We start from the raw sequence: 12881 nt of genomic DNA on the forward strand, positions 1-12881 counted from the left end.
CCTCTCTTTCCCCCTCTCCGGTCCCCGTGGCAGCGTTCCCGTCGCGTTTCTGATGCTCTGTGTCCTTCCAGCCTCCGCTCCTGGCGGCTCCGGCGTCTCCCGGCAGGAGATGGGAGTGCTGGGCTTGGGAGCATCAGCCTGTCCTGCTTGTGTGATCTCAATACCTCAGTTGCAATAACGAAAAAAGCTCCTTGGCTTTGGTGTGGGTGTCACCGTCGCCTGGTGTCCGTGTCGTCGTGGTTAGGCCAAATCTGGTGTCACCGGCCTCATCCTGCGAGTCCTGCTTGAGCTTCACCTCTGGTTTGGCCCACCTGAGCAGTGTTGTGGCACATCCTTTTGCTGAGAAGATCCACCACCAACACAGTAACAGCGACGAGGAAGGGTTTAGGGAGCTCTGTGCCCACAGGGAAGCAGGTTTGGGTTGGTTCCTGTCGTTTCCAGCCGCTGCGGGCGGTTCCTTCGCCTGAGGAATTCGGGAGCTCCGCTGCTGAAGGAGCCCGGCTGTGTTTTAGGGTTGTGACTACCTCCTCTTCACCTCTGAGCTGTGTAGCAGCGACTGGCCCAGCCCTGAAGGCGGCCCCTGGGTCCCCTCACACCCCTCCTGCTTCCAAGGATTTTCTGTTCCTCAGGAGGGAAGCTGAGGGAGCTGCTACTTCCCCCCAGCCCCCTGATGTGTGCAAGGATTATTGCTTTAAACCACCCCAACTCCTGGAATTAGCTGGAACGGTCCCAGATCTTCCAGACTTGGGTTGTTTTGGTTTGGTTTTCTTTCATTTTTTTTCCCCCAATTTTCTGCACAAGAACCTTTGGCCTCAGCCTGCACTGATGGCCTGGACAGCAGGAGAGCAGAGGCAGCTGCAGGAACCATTCCCCGGCTCTGGAACCGTTCCCTGGCTCTAGAGCCGCTCTGGGACCGCTCTGGAACCGTTCACCGCTCTAGAACCACTCCGGAACCGCTCTAGAACCGCTCTAGAACCGTTCCCCACTCTAGAACCGCTCTGGAACCGCTCTAGAACCGTTCCCCGCTCTAGAACCGCTCTAGAACCGTTCCCCGCTCTGGAACCGCTCTGGAACCGCTCTAGAACCGTTATCCGCTCTAGAACCGCTCTGGAACCGCTCTAGAACCGTTCCCCACTCTAGAACCGTTCCACGCTCTAGAACCGCTCTGGAACCACTCTGGAACCGCTCTGGAACCGCTCTAGAACTGTTCCCCACTCTAGAACCGCTCTGGAACCGCTCTAGAACCGTTCCCCGCTCTAGAACCGCTCTAGAACCGCTCCCTACTCTGGAACAGCTCTGGAACCGCTCTAGAACCGTTATCCGCTCTAGAACCGCTCTGGAACCGCTCTAGAACCGTTCCCCACTCTAGAACCGTTCCACGCTCTAGAACCGCTCTGGAACCACTCTGGAACCGCTCTAGAACTGTTCCCCACTCTAGAACCGCTCTGGAACCGCTCTAGAACCGTTCCCCGCTCTAGAACCGCTCTAGAACCGCTCCCTACTCTGGAACAGCTCTGGAACCGCTCTAGAACCGTTTCCCGCTCTGGAACCGCTCTGGAACTGCTCTGGAACCATTCCCTGGCTCTGGAACAGTTCCCTGGCTCCGGAACCGTTCCCTGGCTCTGGAACCATTCCCTGGAAAACCCCAAGCACGGCCCTGTGGATAGGAGCACACTGAGCACTATGGAATATACAGAATTTTTTGTCACACCGCGCATGTTGTGTGAAACCTTCCCTGCCCCTTCTGCTGCAGCCACTCGCTCTTTGAGTTGGATGAGTTTTGTTTTCCCGATGTTTTCTGCATTTCCCCTGTCCTCCAGCAGAAGCTGATGTGCCCCGGGTGTCCCCAGCCCTGGGTGACACAAACCCCTCTGTGCTGAGCTGGCCCAGCCTGGCCCTTTCCCTCCTTGGATCTCCAGGTGGGAAAAGCCAACCCAACCCCTCCCAGAGCTGGGAATCCTCTTCCATCGCTCTGCTGAGCTTGGGCAGAGGGGTGGAATGGAAGAGGAAACCTGGAATTTTTCCCTTTTTCATGGAATTCTTGCCTCTGTGCCAGTCAAGGTGAGATCCCTGACTCTGGCCAGGACCCAGCCTGGAACAATCCTGTTCTTTTGGACTGTTTTTCTCTGCATCCCGTGCTGAAGCCTCCCTGCTCCAGGTGAGCTGTGGGATCCAGGATCTCCCTTTTCCAACCTCAATAACTCTATAATAACCCTTAATAACTCTAATAATAAGATGTCACTGACCTTTCCAGAGGGATGGATCTGGCCCGAACATTCCTGTTCATACCCAGAGCAGCACCTGGGCACGGAGCTGTGCTGGGGAAATGTGTGGCCGAGTTTAAAAAAAAAAACAACCTTTAAAAATCATTATTTCAGCAATCCCTTAATTTCTCCCAGTCCTGCAGCAGCCCAGCCTCCTTTCTATGTGCAGAACAACTCACTTAAGGTTACCCTTATCCCATCCTGTATTCCCATTCCCTGGCCAGCCTGCTTTCTTTGGGAAAAGGATACTCAGATCATCTCTTTGCACCTCCAAAAATCAAGTGCAACTTGCCAAACTCCTCAGTATTGTGCAAAACCACGGTCCTGGTCTCTGCCCCCCGCCCTCTTCTCAGTTTTTCTGATGATAATTCCTGCCCTGAATGACTTCTTTTTGTTGTAAATAAAGCATGCACCTATGGATTGGGAATGGTGAAAAAACAAACAAACAAACAAACAAAAAAAAAAAGCAAAAAAAAGAAAATGAAAAGCCTCTTCTACTGCTGTTTGCATTCAGACTCGCATGCAGTGATTTTACAGCCAAATATCAGTTTACAACTGTTGAAAGAAAACGTTACACAGGAATTAGGAATCCTCCAGTCTTCCGCTGCATGCAGCACAACATCCTCTCTTGATGTGGTATCTAATAAAGTGAGACTATTGGAAAAAGAATAAAAAACACACGGGGTTTTTTTTCCTTCTTTCACTCCCTGTGGGAATAGGAACCTCATGGGCTGGGCAGAGGGCCTGGTTCTGGGAATTCCTGCGGGGTTGGGGCTGCTGGAATTGGCGTTGGGCTCGAGATGTTGAGGAGTTGGGGGTGGCTTTTGGGGGGGGGAAGATCCTGGATCCTCCGGGGGGATGACAGGAATTCCTGGGTTTGGGAATGTCCTGGGGAAAATCGTGCAGGTTTAAATCATCCATGAGCTCCCCCTCGCTTGGTGCCTGGGGGTGAAGGCCCTGAGGAAAAGCAGGAGTGGTGGTGGGAGGCTTTTTCCCCTCTCAGTGCCCTCCCTCACCCCCAGTTTGGGGAGCAGGAGCCGCTCCCTCGGGTGGTGGCAGCTCCCATTGTGCTGCTGCTCAACCAAGCAACGACTTCCTTTGATTTCCTTTGATTTCCCTTTGATTTCCTTTTATTTATTTCCCTTTATTTCCTTTTATTTATTCCCTTTATTTCCTTCTATTCCCCCTTTATTTCCTTCTTTTATTTCCTTCTATTTCCTTTTATTTTCCATTTATTTCCTTCTATTTCCTTTTAATCCCCCCCCCCCCCCATTTATTTTTATTTCCTTTTATTTATTTCCTTTTATTCTGGAGTTTTTAGGCTCGGTTTCGGCTGGTGGGGACCAGCCCAGTCCAGGTGGGGACCGGTGGCGATGCCCAGAGACAGCAGCAGATGTCACTGGAGCTCCAGGGATGGAGCGGGAAGGAGGTGTCGGAAGGACATCCCGCTGTTTCCAGGGATTTGGGAATTTCGGGGGATAATCGCAAAAAAAAAAAAGCCGCTCCTTAACGCTGCTTCTCTTCCAAACCTTCAGTGGCAGGGAAGAGTTTTGGCTTTGTCCTCTGGGGAAAAACGCCCCCAGCAGCCTTAAAATTGAGTTTTAACTTCTTTTTAATGTTTTTGTTTTCCAGCGTCGGGTTCCTCTCGCTGATTTTTCCTCCTCTTTTCCCTTTCCTGCCCAGCAGAGAAATCCCAGTGGAGGAATCTCAGTCCCACCCAAGACCTCCCAGCCAAGAAATCCAACCCAGGAGGTCCCAGCAGAGAAACCATCCAGCTCCAGATGAAGACTGGGATGAGGATTCTCTGGGATGAAGGTGTTGAGGTGTTTGTGGATGGTTGTGAATTCCTGAATGGAAAATTATTCCAAAGAGGGAAAGAGGGATTCTGTGCAAATCCATGGGAATAAAAGAGAATCCTTTACGCCCTCTAATTCCCGTTTCTCCTCCCATTTTGAGAGGATCCTTCACACTCTAATTCCTATTTCTCCTCCCGTTTTGAGAGGATCCTTCACACTCTAATTCCTATTTCTCCTCCCGTTTTTTTTCTCAGACTGTCTGGAAGGGAATTCCTTGGATTGCAAATTGGGCTTGTTCAGGACCATCCTTTGAATCTCCTGCTCCTGCAGGTGGCTTCCCAGCTTTAATTCCATCTGGGCACCTCTGAACCGTTCCGCTCTTCCAGCCGCTTTTTTTCCAGGTGTGCTCATGGGATTTGCACCTTTGGAGGAACCAATGGATTCTCATCCCAGTTCTGGTGGGGCCAGTCAGGAGCAGGAATTTACAGTGCTTGGGAAATCCATCCCAGTTTGCTCTTCATGCAGGGGCTGGGAAATGGGGATGGCAGCAGCACCTTTAGCAGCTGCCAGGACCTCAGGCAGGTCCTTGGCTGATCTGGGAGAGGCGCCAGGACCATCCCTGGAGAGAAGCCATGGGATGGAGGTGTTGGCAAAGCCTTGGGCTGTTGTTGCACTCCTCTGAAATCCAGTGTGGCTCCTCTGCGAGGCTCCCGTGGCTCCAGGAGGTCCCAGCAGCACCCAGCGACCCCTCAGGCCCGGCAGTGCTGTTTTCTGATTATCTCCTGCGGGATAATTCATTAAAACTTCCACGTTACGGAGCTCTCCTCATCTCCTGCCCGATCCTGGAGCAGGAGAGAAACATTCCCTGGCTTCCCATATCCTGGAGGGGTGGAAAAAAAAGAAATAAACCAAGCATTTTCCTCTTTAACATTTCACTTAAAAAACCAGAGGAGCTCAAATAAATAAATCCCTTCTCTATCCACTTTCCAGCCCAGCTTTTCCAAAAGCCAGCAGGGAGAAATCTCTTTATCTCCCAGGACAGAGATAACGATGTAATTACGAGCTGGGATCAATGGCTTTCATCTCCTCAGTCCTCAGCCCAAAATAAACTCTTCTCTTTCCTCTCCAGTGCCCAGGGCTTGGCTACCACCTCCTCTGGGCTACTGGCCACTGCCGTGGTGAAGGTCTTGTTGGGATCTGGAGAGGTTCCCGGGGGAAGCTGAGTTTTGGGATGTTTTTTTTCCACAGGGGAATGTTGGATCTTGAGTGGGAGAGGCCAGTGCAGACCCTCAGGGGGCTGCAGAGTGGGAGGGTGGCTTGGGGCAGTTGGGGAGAGGAGTGGGAGGAGCTGCCGTAAATCCCGGGTTCCAGCAGACTCCACGCTCCAAGAAAAGCACTGTGGGATAATGGGAATTGGAAAAGGAAAGGGTTAAACACAGCCTGGATATGAACTGGGCATAACGGTGACTGGTTTGTACTGGGAGAGGCCCCAGGAGATGGAGTCGGAATGAGGAATGAGATGGGATGGGATGGGATGGGATGGGATGGGATGGGGATTGGGATGGGATGGGATGGGATGGGATGGGATGGGATGGGATGGGATGGGATGGGATGGGATGGGATGGGATGGGATGGGATGGGATGGGATGGGATGGGATGGGATGGGGATGGGATGGGGATTGGGATGGGATGGGGATGGGATCTCCAGCACATGGGATAATCCAGTCTCAGCTGGGATAATTTGTGCACCTTCCCACGCTGCCCAGGGTGGAAAGTGGCATTTCATTAGAAACAAGCAGCAAATTCCGACCTTTCCCACCCTGCTCCCGTCATCCCCTGGCTTTGCTTCCATGGCTTTGCTGTTTTCCAGCCGACCCCGCTCCATCCCAGCCGGGCTGTGGTGCTGAGCTGGTCTCAGCATTTCAAAGAGCAACGTTGGCCAGGACACGGGGAATGGCTTTAAACTGGGAGAGAGTGAGTTTAGACGGGATGTTATTCCCAAATCCCGCAGGGATGGGAAGTGGATCAGTCCCTGTCGTGGGGATCCAGCCCTTTCCATCCTGCTGCTGCACAGAGAGCTGGAAAACTGCATTTTCCTGGAATCCAGGAGGGGTTTGGAATGGAATATGGGGCTGGCAGGAGCTGGATGGGAGCTGGGGAGCAGCGGGTGCCGCATCCTCGGTGTGGGGAACACGGACACGGCTCCTTTGGGGACATTTTGGGAATGCTGAGCCATGAATGCAAGGTCACAGGAGGATTGGGAAGATCAGGCGGTGGGATGCCGACCTTCCAAGCTGGATGGAGCAGCTGGAACCAGGCTGGAAAAGCCGCAGTTTTCTGCTTTCAGAGATCTGAGCAGTTCCCTGAATCCATTCGGGCTGCGGAGATAACGGATTTCTCAGGTTCGCTGGGAAAAAAATCCCAACAAACTCCGTTCAAAAGCTGTCCAAAAAAAAAAAAAATAAAAGAAAAAAACAAAACCAGAAAGGCTCGCCTTGATCGGGGCAGACAAAAAAGGAGAAGAACAAAATAAAGAAATAAATTAGGTCGGGTCAAAGGGAATTGCCGCTGAGAAGCCTTAGGGGTGTTTGTAAACAGGATGGGCTGAATTTGAGAGGGAAGGAGCCTGAGAAATTCACGGGTGTCTCTGTCACTCCTCTTTGTCCCCTGATGAGGGTCAGCATCGTTAATTAAGGGGCAGCTGGGCACAGATCGGTATCTCCCTGATAAGAGCCCTGTCATGGAAACCCTGAGTGCCACAACCAAGATCTCCAGAGCCTCGGCAAATCAGGGCTTTATTCAGCCGCTAACAAAGAGTGTTTTCCTTTTAAAATCCGAGTTATTCAGCTCCGTGTGACTCCCGCTCCTTTGTAAAGGCAGGTGAGACTTCCAGAGGGGGAATTCAGGCTCTGCCTTATCTCCAAAGCTCTCCCAAAGGATGAGTTTCCAGGAGCTCTCACCTTGCTGGAGCTCACGCCTTTCATCCCCGGCTGCTCTCAGGGTGTTTTAAATGTCTTGGCCTTGCAAATCGGCTGTGATCGAGCAGCTGGGAAGGTTTTCGGGGAAAGAAAGGCAGGAAAAGTGGGAATGAAAAGCTGCTTAAGGGAAAGCCGGTCTGCCAGGTGTGATCAAGGTAGGTTATATCCCTGAAAAACGGACTCCTTCCATCCCTGGAAGGGCCCAAGGTGAGGCTGGATGGGGTTTGGAGCAACCTGGGATAGTGGAAAATAAAAGGGGGTGGAACGGGATGAATTTGAAACTCCCTTCCAACCCAAATTCTTTTTCTGGGATTGGCGGAGGAAGCAGAAGAACGAGGCAAAGCCCATTACACCCATGCCCATTAAAGCCCATGCACCCCGGCTGCTGAATTAAAGAGCCGGGAAAAGGGGAAATCAAGCCCAGCAGGTCGCAGGGAAGGGTTCACAGGAGCACCAGGATAACCCCGAGCTGCTCTCCTGGAGTGGGAATCTTATCGATCTCCTTTGTTTTACAGGCGGCTCTGACGTGATGATATTTGGCAGCAGCGTTAACACCGAAACACGAGCTGCGCCCGGGCCTCTTTATCTTTAATTGTTTGAAAAATGACACGGGCACGGCGCTGGAGCCCTGGAAATCATCCCGGGGCTGCGGGGGAGGTGCTGATCCGCAGGTTGGGAACCTGCTCCTCTAACACAGGGACCTGCTTGGGTCACTCCAGCTTTTCCCGTTCCCTGGAATCTCACGGTCCTGCAGCGCTGGGAAGGTCCTGGGAAGTCTCCTGTGCTCGGGGGTCACCCATCCATGGGACAGCTGCTGGGGGTGGCAGCACAACCTTCACCCATCCCAGCAGCTGGACCATTGCAGACCGTGGGGTATCCAAGGGCAGGAAAATGGACTGAGCATCCCGTGGCTCCCGTGCCCATCCCTCCTGATGGAGCTGCTGACATTCCCACTCTTCCCATCTTCGATTTGAGCCGGGCTGTGGATAAAATAATGATAAAATAATTTGCTGAGAATCGTTAACCTAATGACGGAGGCTTTGGATAAACAGTTTAGCCTGGCTGGGGGAAAATGAGCTTAAGGGTGGCTCTGGAAAAACACAGGGAAAAGGGATTGGGATGAGCTTTGGGGGCTTCAGGGGTGTCAAGGCTGGGGTCTCCTCCCAACTCCCTCCCCCAATCCCAGGGACTTTCAGCCCCATCCCACACCTCTCCATGGATGAGAGGGAAAGGAGCAGGAACGGGATGGGAACAGCAGAATCCATGGGATTTATGGATAAAACCCCAGGACCACATCCCAGCCCTGCTGCAGGGTCAAAGGGGAAACTGAAAAGCAGCTTAGGGACCTGAAGCTTTTCCTGGTTTTGGAAATATTGGGGATGATGGGAAGGGACACTGGGCAGGAGGAAGTTGGGAGTGAATATTCCCATTTATCCCGGAATTGTGCCTGACAAGCAGGTTTTCCAGGAAGGGAAATGTCACCAGCTCCATCTTTAGATGTTTTTGCATTTTTTCTATTTTTATCAGAATTAACTCTGGAGCTGGGCGAGCTCTAAATGCCAATAATTAAACCCAAACCACCCCAGGATCAGGTGCCACCCCCTGTCCCCAAAGGGGCCCTGGCCCTATTATTTGAAATTGATGCAATTATTCTTCTGGCAGTGTAATGAATTTCTGTTCTGCAGTGCCCAGTGGACCCTAAAGCAGAACAAATGCTTTAATAAACCCAGGATGGGCCTTCCTGGAAGCCAGAATGTCGGGTTATTAAGGAGAGGAGCAGGTTTGGGAATGTTTAATAAAGGATTGCCTGATATTTCTTGCTTGCAACGTACCTCTCTGATTAGTAAATGTTTTCTGCTCACTGATTAACTTTGTTTATTTCTTAATTAGGTTCAGCGCCGGCTGTCTCGTGGTTCCCAAATAATTGTTTGATTAATGGGCCTGGATTTACATTTTCATTAAGCCCCCCTCCAATTAGCAGTGCCAGAACAGGCAGATCTGGGCCCTCAGAATGACAATTTTAGCCCATTAAGTAATAACTGTTCTATTGATCGGGGATAATGGAGCACCGGCAGCGAACCCAGGGCTGAGTCACAGAATTCCCGGCGGGAATGTTGGGAATGCACCCCGGCAGCACCTGCTGCTGCAGCTCCCTTCGCCTCCACTCGGTAATTAAAGGGGTTTTAATTGATTCCAGTTTGGGCATGGATTGGTGAGGGAGGGCTCCCGGTGGAATCACCCCGGGATGGGGTGAGGGATGGGGATGGGGTGGGGACAGGGATGGGGACAAGGACAGAAATAGGAACAGGGGCAGGAACGGGGACAGGAACAAGAAGGGACAGCAGGACAAAGGGGAGGACACTGCCGAGGAACTGGCTGCTCCTCCCGAGGGAAGAGAGAGGAGACCCTGCTTGTGTCAGCCTGAAATGTGCCCGGAGAGATTCCCTGGAGCGAAGGAGGAGACTCTGGGGGACAAACAAGCCCTTTTCCACATTCCCAGGGTCCATGCCAGGCTGTGGGGATGTCACCGTGGCGAGGACATCACCCTGGCAGGGCTCTGTCCCTCGCAGCCCTCCAGAAGAGCCCGTTGCTATATTTGCTCTCACCACAACCATGTCTTTTCTCTCTTTTTTCGCGCTGGATTCTGCTCTCCAAAAGTAGGACACAGCCATTCCACGTGTCTGCTCCAAAGCTCCATAATCTCCTGCCGCCGTCCAGGCTCGGGAACTGCCGTGCCTGAAGCTTTTCCAGCTGCTCCAGCGCTCTGTGGGCTCCGGATCCAGCGAGGAGAGGCTGGAGGGGATGGACACCCCCAGGAACCCCCGGGATCTTCTCCTGTCTGGTGGGAGCGATGTCACCCCTGCCTGGGGACCGTCACTCCTCCTTCCCCCCATCAGGATGCTCCTCATCCTCACCAGCAGGGAAAACTCCTCTGCCAGGAGCTGCCAAGGGAGGGCGGAAAAATGGGGCAAAAATGGGGATTTTGGAAGGTTTTCCTGAGTTTCCCTGTTCCACAGTGGAAGAAATCCGGATTTGCCTCACCTTTCTCCAGATTTTCACCCTCAGGAGTGCAAACCTGCCCCAGGGAGGGTGAGGAGCAGCTCCCAGCTCATTTATGAGCCAGAGTTAAGGGAAGAGCCAAAATCCTGCGGCAAAGCCATGGGAAGCAGCTTTTCCTCTGGATTCGCAGCTCCGTGGAGGCATCAGGATGATCCCTGTGCACACAGATGGTTCCTCTGCTCCCCCCCAGCCAAACACCTGCTCTGCCACCAGGATCTGGGGACCTGCTCCAGCTGGGAATGTCCTGATCCACACCAAAAGCACCACCGGGAGCAGCCACAGCCTCAGGCCGAGCCCAGAACTCCGAGTGTTCATTGGGAAAAATTCCAGCTCCGCCCTGGGAGCAAGGATTTATGGAGCTGCCTCTTGCCCAGGTCAGGGCCAGATCATCATCCCTGCTGTGCTCTGGTCCTTCCCCACATCCACCACCGTTATCCCGAGGATTCAATCATGCACCGTCCCTGAGGCTCCCAGGAATTGCTGGAGGATTTATTTCCCTGCATCCAGGACACGCTGCCCTTCCAGGGTGGGCTCCAGCTGGGGAGCCCCTCGCTGATCCAAACCCCTCACCCTCCAAAAATTCCCTCCTTCAAACGCTTTTCCTCCAAAAGCCGCGAGTTTGCAGGGCAGGAAGAAATTCCAGGGGCGGTTTGGCGATGCCATCCGTGGGTTCTCCTGGCAGGACGTGGCACTGTCACATCCCAGTGCCTGCCATGCTCCAAGGGCAGCCTGCAAACTCCAACACGTGAAAGACAAACCCAGATCCATGAATTAGTGGGAAGAAATGGAAATTGGATCTCTTTTTGAAGTTTAGAGGGGAGCTGCTGCGTCTGGCTGAGCGTGAGGGAGGCTGGGGAGTGGGAGCTGCAGCTGGGATGTGCCTCCCATCCTCATGGAGCACCAGGGATGCTCAGGACAGCCCTGACAGGAATCTCCATCGAATTTTGGACTTCACCAGCTCTGGAAAAAAAACAGAGCTGGAAAAAAAACAAAACCCCGGATTGCAAAATGCCCATTGCTTGGGAATTCCTGCCTGGCTTAAGGAATGCTTTGTATTCAGGGAGAAAATTGCTCTGGCTGAGGACAAGAGGGGATGGTTTTAAACTAAAAAAGGAGAGATTTAGATTGGATTTTGGGACGAAATCCTTCCCTGAGAGGGTGTGAGGCCCTGGCACAGGGTGCCCAGAGAAGCTGTGGCTGCCCCTGGATCCCTGGAAGTGTCCAAGCCCAGGTTGGATGGAGCATCCCCTCTTTCCCTGAGCCATCCCCTCCTCCCCAAACCACCCCCTCCTGCCCCACATCTTTCTTTCCTGACCCAGCCCCCAGCCCTGTGCCAGCAGCACCATCTCAAAGTGTTGGTTTTTATAATTTATTAGCAGGACAATCTGATTTAGGCCCTGCTGACAAACGGGATGTTGTATTCCAGGGGTTTATCCCTGGGAAACAATAAACAAACAGAGCTGGAAACCTCATGAATTTTTTAAAGAGCTTATCAAAATCTTTTTTTGTTTTTTTCCCCCCTCTTTTCCCACAGGCAGAGAGGCTGAAAGGGGAAAGCTCCCCTCCATCTGCATTCCCAGCACCTCTTTTCCCTTCAATCCCTTAATCCTCTTCTTTCCATCTTTAATCCACACGGTTGCCTCTTCCTTGTTTGGCTTTTTATTAATTCCCCCCACTCCAAATAATCACAAAACCAACACCAAGACTCCTGAGCATCCACAAAAGCCCGAGCATTACATCATCCCAATTCCTATTTTTCCCCCCTCTTTTTACCCTGGAATGACCCCGGATTTGCAGCCCCGGGGCGTTTCTTGGGATCGCAAGCAGCAGGAATCGTCCATCCATCACCGCCAGCACCGGGAGAGCAGCTCCCCGCTGGAGACATCCCTGTCCCTGGAATCCTAATGAGTTAATTAAAGAAAAGCAGGGCGGGAGAGGTGCGGGCCCTCCGGGAATGCATCCTGGGAGAGGCTCCTGGAATTCCCAGGGAACCAGAGATGCTTCCCGGGGGAGCAGGGAAACGCCAGAGCTGAGAAAACGCCTCCAGCAGCTCCCGGAGGATCACAGGGCGCTGGATTCCCATTCCAGAGGGAGCTTTCCCAATATTCCCGTGCAGCTGCCGGGGGCTGGTCCATCCTTTTTAGGCATGGATCTCCCGCCTCCAACCCCTCCAGATCCCAAAATTCATCCCTAAAAACAATTCAGACTCGTGGGGAAAACTGCTCAGCCCCTTTTCAGCCATTCCAGCTTGTTCCTGCCCGAGTTGTACCGCTGGAAAATGAATGTGGGAAAGAAAAGCAGGAAAGGGCAGCAGGAGCTCGTTATTCCACAACTTTCCTGGTTCCTGGGAATTATTCCCTTTCCTGCCCCACACACGGCTCAGGTGGAGCAGAGGCACCGAGAGGGAGAGATTTGCTAATTATTGACTTTTAATCTCGCTGATATCTCAGCTCCCCAGCCCGGGAAATCCAGGAAAACCGGGATTGCAAGGAGGTTTTCCACCGGCAGAGGAACACCCTGGGAGGTCAGCAGGGATATAAATATGTCAATAAAGGAAATTTGGATCCTTATCCTGCCCTTTCCTGGATGTCACCTCCCTAATAACCCACACCTGAAAGTACAAGCACAGCTTCATCCTTGGGAAGAAGGAAAAACCTCTGGAAAACCTCTGGAAAACCTCTGGAAAACCTCTGGGATGCTGCTCCAGCATCTGCCAAGGGAATGTCAGGGACCAGAGGGAGAGAAATTCCCTTTCAGCTGTACCCTGCACCCCCCAGGCAAAA

Source organism: Poecile atricapillus, chromosome 16, assembly GCF_030490865.1.
Source record: "Poecile atricapillus isolate bPoeAtr1 chromosome 16, bPoeAtr1.hap1, whole genome shotgun sequence".
Lineage (NCBI taxonomy): Eukaryota > Metazoa > Chordata > Aves > Passeriformes > Paridae > Poecile > Poecile atricapillus.